We start from the raw sequence: 17,963 nt of genomic DNA on the forward strand, positions 1-17,963 counted from the left end.
GTGGCGCCAGGCTGCCAGTGGGAGTGGATGACTTTCCAAGGCGTCTTCCAAAACCTGGACGATTGTCTGTGATTGACCACTGAGCCACCTGGCCCCAAGTGCCGCCCACGGCTGATGGTTTGGGGCCAGCCCCGTGGGTAAAACTTGGTCTTGGGGAGATGCGCTTGGGATGCTCCGAAGCAGCCGGGGATTGCTGAGGCCGCAGGGACGTGTTGAGGGAAAGGCAGCCCGTGTGGCTCCCTCAGGATGCTGGGCAGGCTGCGGGCCAGCCACCATCTGCGGGGCCGGTGCCGGTGCCAGCAGCGGGCACTAATCCTCGGGCTGCGGTGCCAGGCAGGGGCAGCGGAAGAGGCCGCGCAGCGCCCGCAGCGCCCGCCTGAAGCGGGAGGGACGCTTCTTGCGGGGCCCCAGCTGCTGGCTGAGGGCCTGGGCTTGCACACGGCCAGACGAGGCACAGAGCGGAGCTTGAGGGCAGCGCTCCGATTCCTGGGGCTCGACCCAAACCTCCTCAGGAAAGGGCACTGCCAGCCCGTCTCCTGCAAATCCACCCAGTATTGGCTGTCTGGCTTCTTCAAACAGCTCGAGCACGCTGGTGTCATCCTCCCATTCGTCCTCCTCCCGTAGCAGGGGCTTGACCCCAAAGCTGCCGCTGGGCGCACTTTCCCAGTTGTCCCGCTCAAGCTCATTGTCGCTGTCATCCTCCCAGCTTGACTGCACGGAGGGTCGGTTCTCTTTGGGCACCTCCTGGCTGATGGAGTCTTCGTCTTGGGAAAGCTCTTGGAGAATGAACTCTTCCCACTCGGACACTTCCTGGTAGCTCCTGACTTCATCTGGTGACAGCTCATGCTTGCTGTATTCTTCCCAGTCAGAGAGTGCTAGGGAGCTAATGACATCTACGGGGGAAAGCCGTGGCTGCAAGCATTCTGCCGCATCACAACACTGTTTGTAGCTGCTGGCTTCTCCTAGGGACAGCTCTTGCTTGTTGTATTCATCACAGTCCAAGAGCTCATCATTGCTGCTGGCTGCTACTTGGGACAGCTCTTCCTCACTGAAAACTTCCCCTTGGCACATGTCCTCGTAGCTAGAAGCATCTCCTTGGTGCAGCTCTGTGATTTCTTCACCATTGCAGAGAAGAAGCTTAAGCTCCCCAACCACAACTCCCTCCTCAGCCTCTTGCTGTGCATGGGCCGACACACTCTCTGCCTCCTGCAGCAGTTCACTGGGCTTGTCCCTGATGTCTTGTGCCCATTGGGACAGGCCCCGGCTGCTGCCACAGTCTTCCCCTTGGGACAACTTTTGTTTGCGCATGTCTTCTTCCCCTCGGGGCAACTCTGCGAAGGGTAGTTCTTCCCACAGGCCAAGCCCTTGGCCACTAGCAGCTCCCCATCGGGAAAGTTCTTGATCCACCTGCTCTTGCCGCTCTTGCTCCATGCTGACAAAGGGTCCCTTCTCCTCCTCAGTCTCCAGCAGGGGTAGGACTGAGCCGTCCCCTGCCGCCAGCCACTGCCTGCTGAGGGCCTGCTTTTCAGCCAGTTGGGCAAGGGGCTGGGGACCTGGGAGTTGGGCTTCACCTCTTCCTCCTGTGTCAGCCACGTAGTCTAGCGCACAGAGATCCCAGGAGCTGCTTTGTTCCGGCACAGCGGCTCTCACGGGACTGGGCACCCAACGGCTCTGCGCTCCCTGGGTAGAACCTCTGGCAGGGCGTGGCTCTGCCGTGTCACAAGGGCCTCTGGGCCCCACAATGTCCTGCATCACTCAGGGCCCTGACCCAACGCGTCTGTGTCACAAAGGGCCACACCTGGCGCCACTTCCGCCACCAAACTTCCTGCAAGTGTCATGAAGCAGCCCCTGGATTTTCAGCTTCCAGCCCCTTGTTATCATCCGGTTATTAAATATATCAGAAATGCCTCCGCCCAAATCAAGGTGGAAGCGGCATCAGGAGCCCGAGCCAATAGTAGGGCTTTTAATGAAGAGTAAACGAGAGAGAAAGACGTAAAGAGAGAGAGAAAAAGAGCGACAGATGAAGTAGAAAACCTCAGTGCCCTCTGGATCCCAGTGGCGTCCCCTTGATGCTGTCCATGAGGCCTTCTTGGTGGCCAGGGACCCCCGAAAACCTCGAGTTGAGTGGGTTGATAGACATTTGGGCCAGGTGGGAACACCCAGGTACCTCCCGTGGCAGGGGCCACGTTGGGCAGACTTTTTTGCGGCAGACTCTGGATCTGTTGCATCACTTTGCAATACGTGCAAAGAAATGAGAGCTTGAGAGATGGAAAGAAATAGGAAAGCAGTCTCAGAGAGAGGTCAGGAGAGCAGAAGGCAATCAGGTCAAGTACTGGATGATCCTTAAGGCCCTTGCCGAGCAGAGCCATTCCATGATTCTAGATGCTAAGTGGATGTGTATTTTAATTTGATATGACCATCATTATTATCATTATCATTATTTTATTTATTCACTACTACTACTATTTCAACTTCTACTTCTTCTTCTTCTTCTTCTTCTTCCTAGACTTATTGAAACCATTATTTACTACGACTATTACAATTTCTTCTAATTCTTCTAGTTCTTCTAATTCTAATTCCTCTAATTCTTCTCCTAATTCTTGTTCTTCTTATTCTACTTATTTCCTACTGCTACTTTTATTTCTTCTTTACTATTACTACTTCTTAATCCTCTAATTATCAGTCTTATCCTAGTCCTTTTTTTTTTTTCTTTGGGTTTTTGAAGTCTTTTATGGTTTTTTTTTGTTTTGGTATTGTTTGTTTGTTTGTTTCTTCCTATTACTCTATCTTAAAGCCAATATTCATTTCTTTTTGAAGAGCTGGGTGTGTCAGAGTCGTGCAGTGTGCTGTAGGGTCCAGGGAGCAATACGTCCTGCTTGTTCCCATTCTTCATGGGTCAAATGCCAGAGGATCAGCACGCAGTCATTCCAAGTTGGCAGAAATAGCCTTAGAATGCAGCAGGGGACGTTCCGATAAAAGATCAGAAAGCCTTTTTCCCTGGCTGAGTGATCAGTCCTGGGAAGAAGTTGACTTGGGAGGTGTCGGAGTCCCTAGGTCTGGAAGGGCTGAGGAGTTGTCTGGATGGGGCACTTGGGGACATGCTTCAGGGCTGATGCTGGTGGCGCCAGGCTGCCAGTGGGAGTGGATGACTTTCCAAGGCGTCTTCCAAAACCTGGACGATTGTCTGTGATTGACCACTGAGCCACCTGGCCCCAAGTGCCACCCACGGCTGCTGGTTTGGGGCCAGCCCCGTGGGTAAAACTTGGTCTTGGGGAGATGCGCTTGGGATGCTCCGAAGCAGCCGGGGATTGCTGAGGCCGCAGGGACGTGTTGAGGGAAAGGCAGCCCGTGTGGCTCCCTCAGGATGCTGGGCAGGCTGCGGGCCAGCCACCATCTGCGGGGCCGGTGCCGGTGCCAGCAGCGGGCACTAATCCTCGGGCTGCGGTGCCAGGCAGGGGCAGCGGAAGAGGCCGCGCAGCGCCCGCAGCGCCCGCCTGAAGCGGGAGGGACGCTTCTTGCGGGGCCCCAGCTGCTGGCTGAGGGCCTGGGCTTGCACACGGCCAGACGAGGCACAGAGCGGAGCTTGAGGGCAGCGCTCCGATTCCTGGGGCTCGACCCAAACCTCCTCAGGAAAGGGCACTGCCAGCCCGTCTCCTGCAAATCCACCCAGTATTGGCTGTCTGGCTTCTTCAAACAGCTCGAGCACGCTGGTGTCATCCTCCCATTCGTCCTCCTCCCGTAGCAGGGGCTTGACCCCAAAGCTGCCGCTGGTCGCACTTTCCCAGTTGTCCCGCTCAAGCTCATTGTCGCTGTCATCCTCCCAGCTTGACTGCACGGAGGGTCGGTTCTCTTTGGGCACCTCCTGGCTGATGGAGTCTTCGTCTTGGGAAAGCTCTTGGAGAATGAACTCTTCCCACTCGGACACTTCCTGGTAGCTCCTGACTTCATCTGGTGACAGCTCATGCTTGCTGTATTCTTCCCAGTCAGAGAGTGCTAGGGAGCTAATGACATCTACGGGGGAAAGCCGTGGCTGCAAGCATTCTGCCGCATCACAACACTGTTTGTAGCTGCTGGCTTCTCCTAGGGACAGCTCTTGCTTGTTGTATTCATCACAGTCCAAGAGCTCATCATTGCTGCTGGCTGCTACTTGGGACAGCTCTTCCTCACTGAAAACTTCCCCTTGGCACATGTCCTCGTAGCTAGAAGCATCTCCTTGGTGCAGCTCTGTGATTTCTTCACCATTGCAGAGAAGAAGCTTAAGCTCCCCAACCACAACTCCCTCCTCAGCCTCTTGCTGTGCATGGGCCGACACACTCTCTGCCTCCTGCAGCAGTTCACTGGGCTTGTCCCTGATGTCTTGTGCCCATTGGGACAGGCCCCGGCTGCTGCCACAGTCTTCCCCTTGGGACAACTTTTGTTTGCGCATGTCTTCTTCCCCTCGGGGCAACTCTGCGAAGGGTAGTTCTTCCCACAGGCCAAGCCCTTGGCCACTAGCAGCTCCCCATCGGGAAAGTTCTTGATCCACCTGCTCTTGCCGCTCTTGCTCCATGCTGACAAAGGGTCCCTTCTCCTCCTCAGTCTCCAACAGGGGTAGGACTGAGCCGTCCCCTGCCGCCAGCCACTGCCTGCTGAGGGCCTGCTTTTCAGCCAGCTGGGCAAGGGGCTGGGGACCTGGGAGTTGGGCTTCACCTCTTCCTCCTTTGTCAGCCACGTAGTCTAGCGCCCAGAGATCCCAGGAGCTGCTTTGTTCCGGCACAGCGGCTCTCACGGGACTGGGCACCCAACGGCTCTGCGCTCCCTGGGTAGAACCTCTGGCAGGGCGTGGCTCTGCCATGTCACAAGGGCCTCTGGGCCCCACAATGTGCTGCATCACTCAGGCCCCTGACCCAACGCGTCTGTGTCACAAAGGGCCACACCTGGCGCCACTTCAGCCACCAAACTTCCTGCAAGTGTCATGAAGCAGCCCCTGGATTTTCAGCTTCCAGCCCCTTGTTATCATCCGGTTATTAACTATATCAGAAATGCCTCCGCCCAAATCAAGGTGGAAGCGGCATCAGGAGCCCGAGCCAATAGTAGGGCTTTTAATGAAGAGTAAACGAGAGAGAAAGACGTAAAGAGAGAGAGAAAAAGAGCGACAGATGAAGTAGAAAACCTCAGTGCCCTCTGGATCCCAGTGGCGTCCCCTTGATGCTGTCCATGAGGCCTTCTTGGTGGCCAGGGACCCCCGAAAACCTCAAGTTGAGTGGGTTGATAGACATTTGGGCCAGGTGGGAACACCCAGGTACCTCCCGTGGCAGGGGCCACGTTGGGCAGACTTTCTTGCGGCAGACTCTGGATCTGTTGCATCACTTTGCATTACGTGCAAAGAAATGAGAGCTTGAGAGATGGAAAGAAATAGGAAAGCAGTCTCAGAGAGAGGTCAGGAGAGCAGAAGGCAATCAGGTCAAGTACTGGATGATCCTTAAGGCCCTTGCCGAGCAGAGCCATTCCATGATTCTAGATGCTAAGTGGATGTGTATTTTAATTTGATATGACCATCATTATTATCATTATCATTATTTTATTTATTCACTACTACTACTATTTCAACTTCTACTTCTTCTTCTTCTTCTTCTTCTTCCTAGACTTATTGAAACCATTATTTACTACGACTATTACAATTTCTTCTAATTCTTCTAGTTCTTCTAATTCTAATTCCTCTAATTCTTCTCCTAATTCTTGTTCTTCTTATTCTACTTATTTCCTACTGCTACTTTTATTTCTTCTTTACTATTACTACTTCTTAATCCTCTAATTATCAGTCTTATCCTAGTCCATTTTTTTTTTCCTTTGGGTTTTTGAAGTCTTTTATGTTTTTTTTTTTGTTTTGGTATTGTTTGTTTGTTTGTTTCTTCCTATTACTCTATCTTAAAGCCAATATTCATTTATTTTTGAAGAGCTGGGTGTGTCAGAGTCGTGCAGTGTGCTGTAGGGTCCAGGGAGCAATACGTCCTGCTTGTTCCCATTCTTCATGGGTCAAATGCCAGAGGATCAGCACGCAGTCATTCCAAGTCGGAGGAAATAGCTTTAGAATGCAGCAGGGGACGTTCCGATAAAAGATCAGAAAGCCTTTTTCCCTGGCTGAGTGATCAGTCCCGGGAAGAAGTTGACTTGGGAGGTGTCGGAGTCCCTAGGTCTGGAAGGGCTGAGGAGTTGTCTGGATGGGGCACTTGGGGACATGCTTCAGGGCTGATGCTGGTGGCGCCAGGCTGCCAGTGGGAGTGGATGACTTTCCAAGGCGTCTTCCAAAACCTGGACGATTGTCTGTGATTGACCACTGAGCCACCTGGCCCCAAGTGCCGCCCACGGCTGATGGTTTGGGGCCAGCCCCGTGGGTAAAACTTGGTCTTGGGGAGATGCGCTTGGGATGCTCCGAAGCAGCCGGGGATTGCTGAGGCCGCAGGGACGTGTTGAGGGAAAGGCAGCCCGTGTGGCTCCCTCAGGATGCTGGGCAGGCTGCGGGCCAGCCACCATCTGCGGGGCCGGTGCCGGTGCCAGCAGCGGGCACTAATCCTCGGGCTGCGGTGCCAGGCAGGGGCAGCGGAAGAGGCCGCGCAGCGCCCGCAGCGCCCGCCTGAAGCGGGAGGGACGCTTCTTGCGGGGCCCCAGCTGCTGGCTGAGGGCCTGGGCTTGCACACGGCCAGACGAGGCACAGAGCGGAGCTTGAGGGCAGCGCTCCGATTCCTGGGGCTCGACCCAAACCTCCTCAGGAAAGGGCACTGCCAGCCCGTCTCCTGCAAATCCACCCAGTATTGGCTGTCTGGCTTCTTCAAACAGCTCGAGCACGCTGGTGTCATCCTCCCATTCGTCCTCCTCCCGTAGCAGGGGCTTGACCCCAAAGCTGCCGCTGGTCGCACTTTCCCAGTTGTCCCGCTCAAGCTCATTGTCGCTGTCATCCTCCCAGCTTGACTGCACGGAGGGTCGGTTCTCTTTGGGCACCTCCTGGCTGATGGAGTCTTCGTCTTGGGAAAGCTCTTGGAGAATGAACTCTTCCCACTCGGACACTTCCTGGTAGCTCCTGACTTCGTCTGGTGACAGCTCATGCTTGCTGTATTCTTCCCAGTCAGAGAGTGCTAGGGAGCTAATGACATCTACGGGGGAAAGCCGTGGCTGCAAGCATTCTGCCGCATCACAACACTGTTTGTAGCTGCTGGCTTCTCCTAGGGACAGCTCTTGCTTGTTGTATTCATCACAGTCCAAGAGCTCATCATTGCTGCTGGCTGCTACTTGGGACAGCTCTTCCTCACTGAAAACTTCCCCTTGGCACATGTCCTCGTAGCTAGAAGCATCTCCTTGGTGCAGCTCTGTGATTTCTTCACCATTGCAGAGAAGAAGCTTAAGCTCCCCAACCACAACTCCCTCCTCAGCCTCTTGCTGTGCATGGGCCGACACACTCTCTGCCTCCTGCAGCAGTTCACTGGGCTTGTCCCTGATGTCTTGTGCCCATTGGGACAGGCCCCGGCTGCTGCCACAGTCTTCCCCTTGGGACAACTTTTGTTTGCGCATGTCTTCTTCCCCTCGGGGCAACTCTGCGAAGGGTAGTTCTTCCCACAGGCCAAGCCCTTGGCCACTAGCAGCTCCCCATCGGGAAAGTTCTTGATCCACCTGCTCTTGCCGCTCTTGCTCCATGCTGACAAAGGGTCCCTTCTCCTCCTCAGTCTCCAACAGGGGTAGGACTGAGCCGTCCCCTGCCGCCAGCCACTGCCTGCTGAGGGCCTGCTTTTCAGCCAGCTGGGCAAGGGGCTGGGGACCTGGGAGTTGGGCTTCACCTCTTCCTCCTGTGTCAGCCACGTAGTCTAGCGCACAGAGATCCCAGGAGCTGCTTTGTTCCGGCACAGCGGCTCTCACGGGACTGGGCACCCAACGGCTCTGCGCTCCCTGGGTAGAACCTCTGGCAGGGCGTGGCTCTGCCGTGTCACAAAGGGCCTCTGGGCCCCACAATGTGCTGCATCACTCAGGGCCCTGACCCAACGCGCCTGTGTCACAAAGGGCCACACCTGGCGCCACTTCCGCCACCAAACTTCCTGCAAGTGTCATGAAGCAGCCCCTGGATTTTCAGCTTCCAGCCCCTTGTTATCATCCGGTTATTAAATATATCAGAAATGCCTCCGCCCAAATCAAGGTGGAAGCGGCATCAGGAGCCCGAGCCAATAGTAGGGCTTTTAATGAAGAGTAAACGAGAGAGAAAGACGTAAAGAGAGAGAGAAAAAGAGCGACAGATGAAGTAGAAAACCTCAGTGCCCTCTGGATCCCAGTGGCGTCCCCTTGATGCTGTCCATGAGGCCTTCTTGGTGGCCAGGGACCCCCGAAAACCTCGAGTTGAGTGGGTTGATAGACATTTGGGCCAGGTGGGAACACCCAGGTACCTCCCGTGGCAGGGGCCACGTTGGGCAGACTTTTTTGCGGCAGACTCTGGATCTGTTGCATCACTTTGCAATACGTGCAAAGAAATGAGAGCTTGAGAGATGGAAAGAAATAGGAAAGCAGTCTCAGAGAGAGGTCAGGAGAGCAGAAGGCAATCAGGTCAAGTACTGGATGATCCTTAAGGCCCTTGCCGAGCAGAGCCATTCCATGATTCTAGATGCTAAGTGGATGTGTATTTTAATTTGATATGACCATCATTATTATCATTATCATTATTTTATTTATTCACTACTACTACTATTTCAACTTCTACTTCTTCTTCTTCTTCTTCTTCTTCCTAGACTTATTGAAACCATTATTTACTACGACTATTACAATTTCTTCTAATTCTTCTAGTTCTTCTAATTCTAATTCCTCTAATTCTTCTCCTAATTCTTGTTCTTCTTATTCTACTTATTTCCTACTGCTACTTTTATTTCTTCTTTACTATTACTACTTCTTAATCCTCTAATTATCAGTCTTATCCTAGTCCTTTTTTTTTTTTTCTTTGGGTTTTTGAAGTCTTTTATGGTTTTTTTTTGTTTTGGTATTGTTTGTTTGTTTGTTTCTTCCTATTACTCTATCTTAAAGCCAATATTCATTTCTTTTTGAAGAGCTGGGTGTGTCAGAGTCGTGCAGTGTGCTGTAGGGTCCAGGGAGCAATACGTCCTGCTTGTTCCCATTCTTCATGGGTCAAATGCCAGAGGATCAGCACGCAGTCATTCCAAGTTGGAGGAAATAGCCTTAGAATGCAGCAGGGGACGTTCCGATAAAAGATCAGAAAGCCTTTTTCCCTGGCTGAGTGATCAGTCCTGGGAAGAAGTTGACTTGGGAGGTGTCGGAGTCCCTAGGTCTGGAAGCGCTGAGGAGTTGTCTGGATGGGGCACTTGGGGACATGCTTCAGGGCTGATGCTGGTGGCGCCAGGCTGCCAGTGGGAGCGGATGACTTTCCAAGGCGTCTTCCAAAACCTGGACGATTGTCTGTGATTGACCACTGAGCCACCTGGCCCCAAGTGCCGCCCACGGCTGCTGGTTTGGGGCCAGCCCCGTGGGTAAAACTTGGTCTTGGGGAGATGCGCTTGGGATGCTCCGAAGCAGCCGGGGATTGCTGAGGCCGCAGGGACGTGTTGAGGGAAAGGCAGCCCGTGTGGCTCCCTCAGGATGCTGGGCAGGCTGCGGGCCAGCCACCATCTGCGGGGCCGGTGCCGGTGCCAGCAGCGGGCACTAATCCTCGGGCTGCGGTGCCAGGCAGGGGCAGCGGAAGAGGCCGCGCAGCGCCCGCAGCGCCCGCCTGAAGCGGGAGGGACGCTTCTTGCGGGGCCCCAGCTGCTGGCTGAGGGCCTGGGCTTGCACACGGCCAGACGAGGCACAGAGCGGAGCTTGAGGGCAGCGCTCCGATTCCTGGGGCTCGACCCAAACCTCCTCAGGAAAGGGCACTGCCAGCCCGTCTCCTGCAAATCCACCCAGTATTGGCTGTCTGGCTTCTTCAAACAGCTCGAGCACGCTGGTGTCATCCTCCCATTCGTCCTCCTCCCGTAGCAGGGGCTTGACCCCAAAGCTGCCGCTGGTCGCACTTTCCCAGTTGTCCCGCTCAAGCTCATTGTCGCTGTCATCCTCCCAGCTTGACTGCACGGAGGGTTGGTTCTCTTTGGGCACCTCCTGGCTGATGGAGTCTTCGTCTTGGGAAAGCTCTTGGAGAATGAACTCTTCCCACTCGGACACTTCCTGGTAGCTCCTGACTTCATCTGGTGACAGCTCATGCTTGCTGTATTCTTCCCAGTCAGAGAGTGCTAGGGAGCTAATGACATCTACGGGGGAAAGCCGTGGCTGCAAGCATTCTGCCGCATCACAACACTGTTTGTAGCTGCTGGCTTCTCCTAGGGACAGCTCTTGCTTGTTGTATTCATCACAGTCCAAGAGCTCATCATTGCTGCTGGCTGCTACTTGGGACAGCTCTTCCTCACTGAAAACTTCCCCTTGGCACATGTCCTCGTAGCTAGAAGCATCTCCTTGGTGCAGCTCTGTGATTTCTTCACCATTGCAGAGAAGAAGCTTAAGCTCCCCAACCACAACTCCCTCCTCAGCCTCTTGCTGTGCATGGGCCGACACACTCTCTGCCTCCTGCAGCAGTTCACTGGGCTTGTCCCTGATGTCTTGTGCCCATTGGGACAGGCCCCGGCTGCTGCCACAGTCTTCCCCTTGGGACAACTTTTGTTTGCGCATGTCTTCTTCCCCTCGGGGCAACTCTGCGAAGGGTAGTTCTTCCCACAGGCCAAGCCCTTGGCCACTAGCAGCTCCCCATCGGGAAAGTTCTTGATCCACCTGCTCTTGCCGCTCTTGCTCCATGCTGACAAAGGGTCCCTTCTCCTCCTCAGTCTCCAACAGGGGTAGGACTGAGCCGTCCCCTGCCGCCAGCCACTGCCTGCTGAGGGCCTGCTTTTCAGCCAGCTGGGCAAGGGGCTGGGGACCTGGGAGTTGGGCTTCACCTCTTCCTCCTGTGTCAGCCACGTAGTCTAGCGCACAGAGATCCCAGGAGCTGCTTTGTTCCGGCACAGCGGCTCTCACGGGACTGGGCACCCAACGGCTCTGCGCTCCCTGGATAGAACCTCTGGCAGGGCGTGGCTCTGCCGTGTCACAAAGGGCCTCTGGGCCCCACAATGTGCTGCATCACTCAGGGCCCTGACCCAACGCGCCTGTGTCACAAAGGGCCACACCTGGCGCCACTTCCGCCACCAAACTTCCTGCAAGTGTCATGAAGCAGCCCCTGGATTTTCAGCTTCCAGCCCCTTGTTATCATCCGGTTATTAACTATATCAGAAATGCCTCCGCCCAAATCAAGGTGGAAGCGGCATCAGGAGCCCGAGCCAATAGTAGGGCTTTTAATGAAGAGTAAACGAGAGAGAAAGACGTAAAGAGAGAGAGAAAAAGAGCGACAGATGAAGTAGAAAACCTCAGTGCCCTCTGGATCCCAGTGGCGTCCCCTTGATGCTGTCCATGAGGCCTTCTTGGTGGCCAGGGACCCCCGAAAACCTCGAGTTGAGTGGGTTGATAGACATTTGGGCCAGGTGGGAACACCCAGGTACCTCCCGTGGCAGGGGCCACGTTGGGCAGACTTTTTTGCGGCAGACTCTGGATCTGTTGCATCACTTTGCAATACGTGCAAAGAAATGAGAGCTTGAGAGATGGAAAGAAATAGGAAAGCAGTCTCAGAGAGAGGTCAGGAGAGCAGAAGGCAATCAGGTCAAGTACTGGATGATCCTTAAGGCCCTTGCCGAGCAGAGCCATTCCATGATTCTAGATGCTAAGTGGATGTGTATTTTAATTTGATATGACCATCATTATTATCATTATCATTATTTTATTTATTCACTACTACTACTATTTCAACTTCTACTTCTTCTTCTTCTTCTTCTTCTTCCTAGACTTATTGAAACCATTATTTACTACGACTATTACAATTTCTTCTAATTCTTCTAGTTCTTCTAATTCTAATTCCTCTAATTCTTCTCCTAATTCTTGTTCTTCTTATTCTACTTATTTCCTACTGCTACTTTTATTTCTTCTTTACTATTACTACTTCTTAATCCTCTAATTATCAGTCTTATCCTAGTCCTTTTTTTTTTTTCTTTGGGTTTTTGAAGTCTTTTATGGTTTTTTTTTGTTTTGGTATTGTTTGTTTGTTTGTTTCTTCCTATTACTCTATCTTAAAGCCAATATTCATTTCTTTTTGAAGAGCTGGGTGTGTCAGAGTCGTGCAGTGTGCTGTAGGGTCCAGGGAGCAATACGTCCTGCTTGTTCCCATTCTTCATGGGTCAAATGCCAGAGGATCAGCACGCAGTCATTCCAAGTCGGAGGAAATAGCCTTAGAATGCAGCAGGGGATGTTCCGATAAAAGATCAGAAAGCCTTTTTCCCTGGCTGAGTGATCAGTCCCGGGAAGAAGTTGACTTGGGAGGTGTCGGAGTCCCTAGGTCTGGAAGCGCTGAGGAGTTGTCTGGATGGGGCACTTGGGGACATGCTTCAGGGCTGATGCTGGTGGCGCCAGGCTGCCAGTGGGAGCGGATGACTTTCCAAGGCGTCTTCCAAAACCTGGACGATTGTCTGTGATTGACCACTGAGCCACCTGGCCCCAAGTGCCGCCCACGGCTGCTGGTTTGGGGCCAGCCCCGTGGGTAAAACTTGGTCTTGGGGAGATGCGCTTGGGATGCTCCGAAGCAGCCGGGGATTGCTGAGGCCGCAGGGACGTGTTGAGGGAAAGGCAGCCCGTGTGGCTCCCTCAGGATGCTGGGCAGGCTGCGGGCCAGCCACCATCTGCGGGGCCGGTGCCGGTGCCAGCAGCGGGCACTAATCCTCGGGCTGCGGTGCCAGGCAGGGGCAGCGGAAGAGGCCGCGCAGCGCCCGCAGCGCCCGCCTGAAGCGGGAGGGACGCTTCTTGCGGGGCCCCAGCTGCTGGCTGAGGGCCTGGGCTTGCACACGGCCAGACGAGGCACAGAGCGGAGCTTGAGGGCAGCGCTCCGATTCCTGGGGCTCGACCCAAACCTCCTCAGGAAAGGGCACTGCCAGCCCGTCTCCTGCAAATCCACCCAGTATTGGCTGTCTGGCTTCTTCAAACAGCTCGAGCACGCTGGTGTCATCCTCCCATTCGTCCTCCTCCCGTAGCAGGGGCTTGACCCCAAAGCTGCCGCTGGTCGCACTTTCCCAGTTGTCCCGCTCAAGCTCATTGTCGCTGTCATCCTCCCAGCTTGACTGCACGGAGGGTCGGTTCTCTTTGGGCACCTCCTGGCTGATGGAGTCTTCGTCTTGGGAAAGCTCTTGGAGAATGAACTCTTCCCACTCGGACACTTCCTGGTAGCTCCTGACTTCATCTGGTGACAGCTCATGCTTGCTGTATTCTTCCCAGTCAGAGAGTGCTAGGGAGCTAATGACATCTACGGGGGAAAGCCGTGGCTGCAAGCATTCTGCCGCATCACAACACTGTTTGTGGCTGCTGGCTTCTCCTAGGGACAGCTCTTGCTTGTTGTATTCATCACAGTCCAAGAGCTCATCATTGCTGCTGGCTGCTACTTGGGACAGCTCTTCCTCACTGAAAACTTCCCCTTGGCACATGTCCTCGTAGCTAGAAGCATCTCCTTGGTGCAGCTCTGTGATTTCTTCACCATTGCAGAGAAGAAGCTTAAGCTCCCCAACCACAACTCCCTCCTCAGCCTCTTGCTGTGCATGGGCCGACACACTCTCTGCCTCCTGCAGCAGTTCACTGGGCTTGTCCCTGATGTCTTGTGCCCATTGGGACAGGCCCCGGCTGCTGCCACAGTCTTCCCCTTGGGACAACTTTTGTTTGCGCATGTCTTCTTCCCCTCGGGGCAACTCTGCGAAGGGTAGTTCTTCCCACAGGCCAAGCCCTTGGCCACTAGCAGCTCCCCATCGGGAAAGTTCTTGATCCACCTGCTCTTGCCGCTCTTGCTCCATGCTGACAAAGGGTCCCTTCTCCTCCTCAGTCTCCAACAGGGGTAGGACTGAGCCGTCCCCTGCCGCCAGCCACTGCCTGCTGAGGGCCTGCTTTTCAGCCAGTTGGGCAAGGGGCTGGGGACCTGGGAGTTGGGCTTCACCTCTTCCTCCTGTGTCAGCCACGTAGTCTAGCGCACAGAGATCCCAGGAGCTGCTTTGTTCCGGCACAGCGGCTCTCACGGGACTGGGCACCCAACGGCTCTGCGCTCCCTGGGTAGAACCTCTGGCAGGGCGTGGCTCTGCCGTGTCACAAAGGGCCTCTGGGCCCCACAATGTGCTGCATCACTCAGGGCCCTGACCCAACGCGCCTGTGTCACAAAGGGCCACACCTGGCGCCACTTCCGCCACCAAACTTCCTGCAAGTGTCATGAAGCAGCCCCTGGATTTTCAGCTTCCAGCCCCTTGTTATGATCCGGTTATTAAATATATCAGAAATGCCTCCGCCCAAATCAAGGTGGAAGCGGCATCAGGAGCCCGAGCCAATAGTAGGGCTTTTAATGAAGAGTAAATGAGAGAGAAAGACGTAAAGAGAGAGAGAAAAAGAGCGACAGATGAAGTAGAAAACCTCAGTGCCCTCTGGATCCCAGTGGCGTCCCCTTGATGCTGTCCATGAGGCCTTCTTGGTGGCCAGGGACCCCCGAAAACCTCGAGTTGAGTGGGTTGATAGACATTTGGGCCAGGTGGGAACACCCAGGTACCTCCCGTGGCAGGGGCCACGTTGGGCAGACTTTTTTGCGGCAGACTCTGGATCTGTTGCATCACTTTGCAATACGTGCAAAGAAATGAGAGCTTGAGAGATGGAAAGAAATAGGAAAGCAGTCTCAGAGAGAGGTCAGGAGAGCAGAAGGCAATCAGGTCAAGTACTGGATGATCCTTAAGGCCCTTGCCGAGCAGAGCCATTCCATGATTCTAGATGCTAAGTGGATGTGTATTTTAATTTGATATGACCATCATTATTATCATTATCATTATTTTATTTATTCACTATTACTACTATTTCAACTTCTACTTCTTCTTCTTCTTCTTCTTCTTCCTAGACTTATTGAAACCATTATTTACTACGACTATTACAATTTCTTCTAATTCTTCTAGTTCTTCTAATTCTAATTCCTCTAATTCTTCTCCTAATTCTTGTTCTTCTTATTCTACTTATTTCCTACTGCTACTTTTATTTCTTCTTTACTATTACTACTTCTTAATCCTCTAATTATCAGTCTTATCCTAGTCCTTTTTTTTTTTCTTTGGGTTTTTGAAGTCTTTTATGGTTTTTTTTTGTTTTGGTATTGTTTGTTTGTTTGTTTCTTCCTATTACTCTATCTTAAAGCCAATATTCATTTCTTTTTGAAGAGCTGGGTGTGTCAGAGTCGTGCAGTGTGCTGTAGGGTCCAGGGAGCAATACGTCCTGCTTGTTCCCATTCTTCATGGGTCAAATGCCAGAGGATCAGCACGCAGTCATTCCAAGTCGGAGGAAATAGCCTTAGAATGCAGCAGGGGATGTTCCGATAAAAGATCAGAAAGCCTTTTTCCCTGGCTGAGTGATCAGTCCCGGGAAGAAGTTGACTTGGGAGGTGTCGGAGTCCCTAGGTCTGGAAGCGCTGAGGAGTTGTCTGGATGGGGCACTTGGGGACATGCTTCAGGGCTGATGCTGGTGGCGCCAGGCTGCCAGTGGGAGCGGATGACTTTCCAAGGCGTCTTCCAAAACCTGGACGATTGTCTGTGATTGACCACTGAGCCACCTGGCCCCAAGTGCCGCCCACGGCTGCTGGTTTGGGGCCAGCCCCGTGGGTAAAACTTGGTCTTGGGGAGATGCGCTTGGGATGCTCCGAAGCAGCCGGGGATTGCTGAGGCCGCAGGGACGTGTTGAGGGAAAGGCAGCCCGTGTGGCTCCCTCAGGATGCTGGGCAGGCTGCGGGCCAGCCACCATCTGCGGGGCCGGTGCCGGTGCCAGCAGCGGGCACTAATCCTCGGGCTGCGGTGCCAGGCAGGGGCAGCGGAAGAGGCCGCGCAGCGCCCACAGCGCCCGCCTGAAGCGGGAGGGACGCTTCTTGCGGGGCCCCAGCTGCTGGCTGAGGGCCTGGGCTTGCACACGGCCAGACGAGGCACAGAGCGGAGCTTGAGGGCAGCGCTCCGATTCCTGGGGCTCGACCCAAACCTCCTCAGGAAAGGGCACTGCCAGCCCGTCTCCTGCAAATCCACCCAGTATTGGCTGTCTGGCTTCTTCAAACAGCTCGAGCACGCTGGTGTCATCCTCCCATTCGTCCTCCTCCCGTAGCAGGGGCTTGACCCCAAAGCTGCCGCTGGTCGCACTTTCCCAGTTGTCCCGCTCAAGCTCATTGTCGCTGTCATCCTCCCAGCTTGACTGCACGGAGGGTCGGTTCTCTTTGGGCACCTCCTGGCTGATGGAGTCTTCGTCTTGGGAAAGCTCTTGGAGAATGAACTCTTCCCACTCGGACACTTCCTGGTAGCTCCTGACTTCATCTGGTGACAGCTCATGCTTGCTGTATTCTTCCCAGTCAGAGAGTGCTAGGGAGCTAATGACATCTACGGGGGAAAGCCGTGGCTGCAAGCATTCTGCCGCATCACAACACTGTTTGTAGCTGCTGGCTTCTCCTAGGGACAGCTCTTGCTTGTTGTATTCATCACAGTCCAAGAGCTCATCATTGCTGCTGGCTGCTACTTGGGACAGCTCTTCCTCACTGAAAACTTCCCCTTGGCACATGTCCTCGTAGCTAGAAGCATCTCCTTGGTGCAGCTCTGTGATTTCTTCACCATTGCAGAGAAGAAGCTTAAGCTCCCCAACCACAACTCCCTCCTCAGCCTCTTGCTGTGCATGGGCCGACACACTCTCTGCCTCCTGCAGCAGTTCACTGGGCTTGTCCCTGATGTCTTGTGCCCATTGGGACAGGCCCCGGCTGCTGCCACAGTCTTCCCCTTGGGACAACTTTTGTTTGCGCATGTCTTCTTCCCCTCGGGGCAACTCTGCGAAGGGTAGTTCTTCCCACAGGCCAAACCCTTGGCCACTAGCAGCTCCCCATCGGGAAAGTTCTTGATCCACCTGCTCTTGCCGCTCTTGCTCCATGCTGACAAAGGGTCCCTTCTCCTCCTCAGTCTCCAACAGGGGTAGGACTGAGCCGTCCCCTGCCGCCAGCCACTGCCTGCTGAGGGCCTGCTTTTCAGCCAGCTGGGCAAGGGGCTGGGGACCTGGGAGTTGGGCTTCACCTCTTCCTCCTGTGTCAGCCACGTAGTCTAGCGCACAGAGATCCCAGGAGCTGCTTTGTTCCGGCACAGCGGCTCTCACGGGACTGGGCACCCAACGGCTCTGCGCTCCCTGGATAGAACCTCTGGCAGGGCGTGGCTCTGCCGTGTCACAAAGGGCCTCTGGGCCCCACAATGTGCTGCATCACTCAGGGCCCTGACCCAACGCGCCTGTGTCACAAAGGGCCACACCTGGCGCCACTTCCGCCACCAAACTTCCTGCAAGTGTCATGAAGCAGCCCCTGGATTTTCAGCTTCCAGCCCCTTGTTATCATCCGGTTATTAAATATATCAGAAATGCCTCCGCCCAAATCAAGGTGGAAGCGGCATCAGGAGCCCGAGCCAATAGTAGGGCTTTTAATGAAGAGTAAACGAGAGAGAAAGACGTAAAGAGAGAGAGAAAAAGAGCGACAGATGAAGTAGAAAACCTCAGTGCCCTCTGGATCCCAGTGGCGTCCCCTTGATGCTGTCCATGAGGCCTTCTTGGTGGCCAGGGACCCCCGAAAACCTCGAGTTGAGTGGGTTGATAGACATTTGGGCCAGGTGGGAACACCCAGGTACCTCCCGTGGCAGGGGCCACGTTGGGCAGACTTTCTTGCGGCAGACTCTGGATCTGTTGCATCACTTTGCAATACGTGCAAAGAAATGAGAGCTTGAGAGATGGAAAGAAATAGGAAAGCAGTCTCAGAGAGAGGCCAGGAGAGCAGAAGGCAATCAGGTCAAGTACTGGATGATCCTTAAGGCCCTTGCCGAGCAGAGCCA

The sequence above is a fragment of the Lonchura striata genome, chromosome 2 (assembly GCF_050655825.1).
Source record: "Lonchura striata isolate lonStrDom1 chromosome 2, ASM5065582v1, whole genome shotgun sequence".
NCBI classification, from domain to species: Eukaryota; Metazoa; Chordata; class Aves; order Passeriformes; family Estrildidae; genus Lonchura; species Lonchura striata.